This window comes from Triticum urartu, chromosome 7, assembly GCF_003073215.2.
Source record: "Triticum urartu cultivar G1812 chromosome 7, Tu2.1, whole genome shotgun sequence".
NCBI classification, from domain to species: Eukaryota; Viridiplantae; Streptophyta; class Magnoliopsida; order Poales; family Poaceae; genus Triticum; species Triticum urartu.
The window spans coordinates 95,721,867-95,729,303 of NC_053028.1; positions in this window are offsets into that span (position 1 = coordinate 95,721,867).

The window sequence follows — 7,437 nt, forward strand, 5'->3', positions numbered from 1 at the left end:
CACTGTCGCCTACTGAATCTGGCTGACAGTGAGCGACACCAAAGCCAGAGAGGGGCAGGGGAAGGCGAGTGCAAGAGCGAGTGGGTGGCGGCGGGTGGCGGTAGGTGGCGAGGGACTCATCCAGTCGACGTTGAGGGGGCAGCCGCCGCCGCATGACCTGCTCAAAGATCTATGCATGATCGTAGCCCTAACCAACCCTGACCCCCATCACTCTCTCTCCACAAGTTCATCCAACCCAAACCGAATCCAATCTCCTCGCAGCCGCTTCATGTTGAATGTTTCCAAGGAGGACCTGGAGTCCTTTGAGCGGATCCTATTCATACTGGATTAGGCGCGCTGGTTCTACAAGGATAACTCTGTGGAGCACAACCCCTCTGAGGGAGTCCTGGATTCGTGGGTCTTCGGACAGGTGGACTATCTCTATTGGTCAGACTGTTAGACTATGAAGATACAAGATTGAAGACTTCGTCTCGTGTTCGGATGGGACTCTACTTGGCGTGGAAGGCAAGCTAGGCAATACGGATATGGATATCTCCTCCTTTGTAACCGACCTTGTGTAACCCTAACCCTCTCCGGTGTCTATATAAACCAAAGGGTTTTAGTCCGTAGGACAACAACCACAACATACAATCATACCATAGGCTAGTTTCTAGGGTTTAGCCTCCTCGATCTCGTGGTAGATCTACTCTTGTACTACCCATATCATCAATATTAATCAAGCAGGACGTAGGGTTTTACCTCCATCAAGAGGCCCGAACCTTGGTAAACATCGTGTCCCCTGCCTCCTGTTACCATCTGGCCTAGACGCACAGTTCGGGAACCCCCTACCCCGAGATCCGCCGGTTTTGACACGACATTGGTGCTTTCATTGAGAGTTCCTCTGTGTCGTCGCCATTAGGCTCGATGGCTCCTACTATCATCGATAGCGATGCGGTCCAGGGCAAGACTTTTCCCCCTGGACAGATCTTCGTATTCGACGGCTTTGCACTGCGGGCTAATTCGCTTGGCCATCTGGAGCAGATTGAAAGCTATGCCCCTAGCCATCAGGTCAGATTTGGAAGTTTGAACTACACGGCCGACATCCGCGGAGACTTGATCTTCGACGGATTCGAGCCACACCCGGGCGCGCCGCACTGTCATTGATGGGTATGACCTAGCTCTACCGCCGAACAGTACCCCAGAGGCCGCGCCCGCATCAGCTCCGACCCTTAGCTCAGAGCCAACTGTGCCAATGGAGGAGGGGTGGCTAGACACCGCCTCAGGGGCTGCAGTCTCAACAGTGATCAAGCCGAACACCAGCCTGCTCCTCTGTGAAGCCCGTGACTCCAAGGTGCCGGACTCTTTTCCGGACTCCGAACCATCCGCGCCCTTGCCAATCGAATCCGATTGGGCGCCGATCATGGAATTCACCGCCGCGGATATCTTTCAGCACTCGCCCTTTGGCGATATTCTGAATTCACTAAGGTCTCTCTGTAGGATCGAAAGTATGTCTAGAGGGGGGGTGATTAGACTACTTGACCAAATAAAAACTTAACATTTTCCCAATTTTAGTTCTTGGCAGATTTTAGCTATTGTAGGACAAGTCAAGCAATCATCACACAATTCAAGCAAGCATGCAAAGAGTATATTGGCAGCGGAAAGTAAAGCATGCAACTTGCAAGAATGTAAAGGGAAGGGTTTGGAGAATTCAAACGCAATTGGAGACACGGATGTTTTTCCCGTGGTTCAGATAGGTGGTGCTATCCTACATCCACGTTGATGGAGACTTCAACCCACGAAGGGTAACGGTTGTGCGAGTCCACAGAGGGCTCCACCCACAAAGGGTAACGGTTGCGCGAGTCCACATAGGGCTCCACCCACGAAGGGTCCATGAAGAAGCAACCACGCACAAAGGGTCCACGAAGAAGCAACCTTGTCTATCCCACCATGGCCATCGCCCACGAAGGACTTGCCTCACTAGCGGTAGATCTTCACGAAGTAGGCGATCTCCTTGCCCTTACAAACTCCTTGGTTCAACTCCACAATCTTGTCGAAGGCTCCCAAGTGACACCTAGCCAATCTAGGAGACACCACTCTCCAAGAAGTAACAAATGGTGTGTAGGTAATGAACTCCTTGCTCTTGTGCTTCAAATGATAGTCTCCCCAACACTCAACTCTCTCTCATAGGATTTGGATCTGGTGGAAAGAAGATTTGAGTGGAAAGCAACTTGGGGAAGGCTAGAGATCAAGATTCATATGGTAGGAATGGAATATCTTGGTCTCAACACATGAGTAGGTGGTTCTCTCTCAGAACATATGAGTTGGAATTGTGTATGTGTTCTGATGGCTCTCTCCATGAATGAAGAGGAGGTGGAGGGGTATATATAGCCTCCACACAAAATCCAACCGTTACACACAGTTTTCCAATCTCGGTGGGACCGAATCAACAAACTCGGTCGGACCGAAAAGGTAAACCTAGTGACCGTTAGAGATTTTTGGTGGGACTGACATGCAACTTGGTAGGACCGATATGGTTAGGGTTTGGGCATAACGTAATCTCGGTGAGACCGATTACACAAACTCGGTGAGACTGATTTTGGTAATTAGCTAACCAGAGAGTTGGTCAGGCAAACTCGATGGGACCGATTTGCTCTTTCGGTGAGACCGAAAAGTTACAAAAAGGGAACACTGAATTTACATTGCAATCTCGGTGGGACCGATTCGCTCTTTCGGTGAGACCAAAAAGTTACGAAAGGGAAACAGAGAGTTTGCAATCCCATCTCGGTGAGACCGAGATCCCTATCGGTAGAACCGAATTGCTAGGGTTTGGCAGTGGCTTATGACAAGTGAAACTCGGTGGCGCCGGATAGAAAGAATCGGTATGACCGAGTTTGGCTTAGGGTTTAGGTCATATGTGGATATGGATCAAAGCTTCAACAAATGATAATAAGCATGAAATATATCGTCGCTTTGAGAAGTATGTGACAAGTAAGAGCTCCCCCTAAATTTGTGCATATTTAAAATTTGCTTTGGACTGCAAATGCACAAGGAGTTAGAGTCATGGGTTACTCTTCCATGTCACATACATCTTGGTGGAGCGCTTAAGATGATAAGAATGAAATACATGCACTCATCACCAAGAAAAGTGAATGATCACATAAGATAGATAAGATAATAGCATTAAGCAAGCATTAAGTGTAGCTTATGATCAAACACATGATCATCAATGTCTCACGAGCAATGACATAGTATCTCAAGCACTCAAAAGCAAACAAAGTTCGAAAAACCACCAAATAAAGCAAGAGAGAATAAAAGCAACACTCTCTCTCGAAGCCTATGATCTATACATTTTTCTCCCCCTTTGGCAACAAGTTACCAAAAAGTTCCTAGAAAATGCATAGTGCTAGATCAACGCTCAGGCTTGATCTTCAGGTGGTAGTGGAGTCTGGAGCACTCCAAGGACGAAGCCTTCTGTAGACGTGGTTGGAGTTGAGGCTGAAGTAGATGCTGGAGCTGGTGGAACTGAGGCTGTAGCTGGTGCAGAAGTGGTGGCTCTATTGTCAGCAACTGGCACTGCAGACGACCTCGGACCTCGTGGCACTCTGGCAAAAGCATCAGTTGTAGTCCTGCCTCTCCTCTCCTGCATGTCATCTTGGAGCTGCTCCACTGCAGTCTGAATCTCTGTCACCTTGACATCCAAGTCATAGAACTTTTGTTCCATGATTCTCTCTAGGCTTGCCTGGTTCTGAGTTAGGGTGGCTAGTCCTTTCTCAATCCGCAGGGTGGATGCAATTAGGTAACCAAGCTGCTCTTGTTTGGTTTTCAAGAAATACTCAAATGCCTCCTCTTGAGTTGGCATCTTGGCAGCTTTCTCCTTCCTTGCCTTCTCCTTCTTTGCTTGTGCTTGGGCAGATGATGGCTCATTCTCAGTCTCAAAATCTGGACGGATGGGCAGGTGTTCCTTGTCCAATAAGTATATGCCCGTGCCCATCTTGGAGTTAATGAGCTCCTGAATTTGTGGGGCATACCCACAGCTCCTCTTCTGATCTGCTGCAGTCCTCTCTACCATGAGGCTCATCACCTTGAACTTCTGTGGCACATCAAAGATATATAGCAAGTTGATTGCATGGCCTCTGATCATCTTGTGACCTCCAGACTTGGGCAATAAGGTGTGCCTCAGTATCCAATTAATAGTTGGCAGCCCTGACAGAAGATAGTGTACTGAGCCAAACTTGAAAGTGTTAAGTGCTTCATTTGGAATCTCCTTGTACATATTGGACATAGAGTTGTGGTCCATCTTCTTCTTGGCATAAATGTCCAAATCATCTGCTTGCTCCTCTGGGGCATTAATCAGCTGAGCCCACTCAGCAACTATTGACTGATATCTGGTTCCTTCTGACATCCATACAATCCTCCCATCTGGATAAAAATGGGCTGTGGAGTAGAACTGCATGATAAGCTCCTCGTTCCACTTTGTGAGCTTCTGCCCAACAAAATCTGCTACTCCACAAGCATTGAAGTTGTCATACACTCCAGGGTAGTACTCTTTGTTGTCCTTGATGTATTGCCAGTCAACCCATCTCATATCACAAACTATTGGCTTCTTATCAAGCAGCACTGTCTCATAGAAATCTTGCTGTTCCTTGGTGTGAAACCTGTAATCCACAGCAGTTCTTCTCCTTGAAGCATACGGATCTGCTTCTCTCCACTTCCTCAGCCCTGAGTCTCTCCTGAGCTTCATATCCTCAGCCACAGGATGAGCATCGTTGTGGTCTGGGATCTTGGGCTTGAGTTTTCTGAGTACTTGCTCTTCATCATCTTCTTCTGCAGCTTCAGGCACTGGGGCCTTGTTCTTCTCAGCAGCAGGTATGCTCCTTGTATTTCTCTTTGGTGCAGACTTGGGCTTGGAGGCAGCTTTGGGTGCTTCTTTGGGCTTAGATGTGGCAGCCCCTGATTTGATAGCATCACCCATAAGCTTAGGTGCCTTAGGTGCTGGTGCAGCAACCTCTTCTTCTTCCTCTTCTTCCATGATAGAAGCCTTTCCAAGCACTCTGGCTACGGTCTTCTTGACCCTTTCCTTCCTTTTCTTTCCTTCAGCAGCAACTGGCTCTTTGGGTGCAGGCTTTTCAAGAATCTGAGTTGAAGCTCTGGCCTTTGGCATAGGCTGCCTACCTGCTGGCCTTTTGATCTTTAAGCCTGGCTTTGTGCCTTGTGCTGGCTCAACTCTATTTGATGTGGCTTCCTCTTCCTCTGCCACATAATCTTCATCCTCAGAATCTGAAGTTCTCTTCTTCCTCTGTCTGGTGGCAGTTTTTCGTAGATTGCTAGGAGTACTTCTGCTGCCATCATCTGAAGAGCTGGAGGGACTAGTGCCCTCACTCATCTGCACTTGCTGTTCTGACATATTCTGGCTATCACTCTGATCTGACATGATGAACAAGCTGTCTGCTGACCCTGTGAATAGTTTATAGATGAGGTAGAATAGATGAGCATCACAAAATGTAGAGATTTTTGCAAAAGAATGATCCAAAAACTTAGTTTTAGTTTCCCACTGAAATCATCTCGAATCTACCGATTTTTAAACTCGGTGATACCGAAGCAGTTTTGGGACCTAAACTAGTGAACTCGGTTGGACCAAGTCACAGTTCGGTGGCACCGAGACTGCTAGGGTTTCACAAAGTTCCAAAATCGGTCACACCGATAAGTAATTCTCGGTCAGACCGAGTCTCACTTGTGCAATGGCATAAGACAAATCGGTGGGACCGAGTTTTTCAACTCGGTGGGTCCGAGATGGTTTCGGCGGAAACCTAACTCTAAAATTTTCGAATCAAACCTAATCTACGAACGCATTGACTGGATAGGAGTGTTTCAATAGTGGCAAGAATCATGATGATCACAATGTGCTAAGAATCAGATTGGAGAATAGCACAAAGATCGAGTCCATACCCTAGTTCGGCGGAGACTCGCTACGGCGGCAACGGCGGGGTAGAATTCCGTTGACGGCGATGGAGACCAGCGACTGGAGGCGGCTGGCGGCGAGGAGACGATCCGGAGACCAAGTTGGCAGAGCAGGCTATCGCGCAGGCGAAGGGGTTCGGAGAAATTTCCAAATTTTTGCCCGTGACTATATATAGCCCGACCCTGTCGGTGTGACCGAGTGGAACAACTTGGTGGCACCGAGATTCATAACTGCAAGCAGTTACTGAAACTCGGTGTGACCGAAAGGTTCAAATCGGTTGCACCGAGATCGAAAACCTAGATCAACTTAATGATCTCGGTAGGACCGAAAGTGGGGTATCGGTCAGACCGAGAATCATAAAGAGGTTTTGGAAGTTTAAGTCTATGACGAATCGGGGACTCCGAGCGCTCCTCACACAGAGTGGTTCAAATCTGACTTGATCAAATTTTGTGATGTAGCATGAATAGAGTTTGAGACGAGAAAAGCATAGATAGCTAGAGGAGGTTCTTAGGCATTCTTGTCCATCCACTTGGCAAAAGGAAATAAAACCGAACAATCAAAACAATAAGTGGATGTCCTCGAATGAGTAAAATATGCAACCAGCATGCTCACACAATAAGATGGCAAATGAAATATGTGACAAGGCATGCACAACCAATTCTAGCATCTATCAAGCAATTTGCGATGACAAGGTCATCTATATATGAGTATATTGACTTAGGAGTCAAGTGAGAACACTTGATCATAGGTCATACTCATCGTTTAAGCTCAAGTGGGGTTACCACTTTTACATAAAGCATTGTTGTGTTCACATCTTTAGAGTTGCTTTAGCTCAAGTCTTAGAGTAAAGCTCCCCCTAGATGTGATATCCCCCCTTAGAGGGATGAACTAACCTCGGGTTCTGTCGATGATGACTTCATGTAGATGTTGAAGATGTGGATGCTCAATGTTGATGTAGATCACTTGGAGCTATCCATTTGAGTGAATTGCACTTTCAATACCTACATCGGGTTAGTCCCACAAGGAACAAACAAGGATATCCATAGACATAGAGTGATGTTCACACAAGATGATGTCCATGAAAGCATTAGGTTACCTTGTCCCTTGTCTTACCAACAAGAGGTTTTGTGACTCCTTGAACTAGTGCAAGATATGGAAGTTGTTTTCACTTGTCCTTGCCAAAATGATATGAGTGAAGTATGTTGGCGGAGTCACCCTCAAGAACTCTCTAGTTCTTTTTCTTCGGGATCCACACCAGCTTGATGGGAATCCTTGGAGTTGTAGTCATACTTGATGAAGTAGAACTTGATGTAGTCTCGGGAACCCACTTGACCAAGGCTTTGGGAGCTTCCTCAAATGCATCAATCTCCTCTTGAAGCTTGTCCTTGCCTTTTTGCTTGGTTGTGGTGGAAGATCATATTGAGCTTGTGTTCCTTGGAAAGAAGTAGGATCATACTTCTCTTGTTGTGGAACAAACTTCGTCTTGGGGTATTGATCTT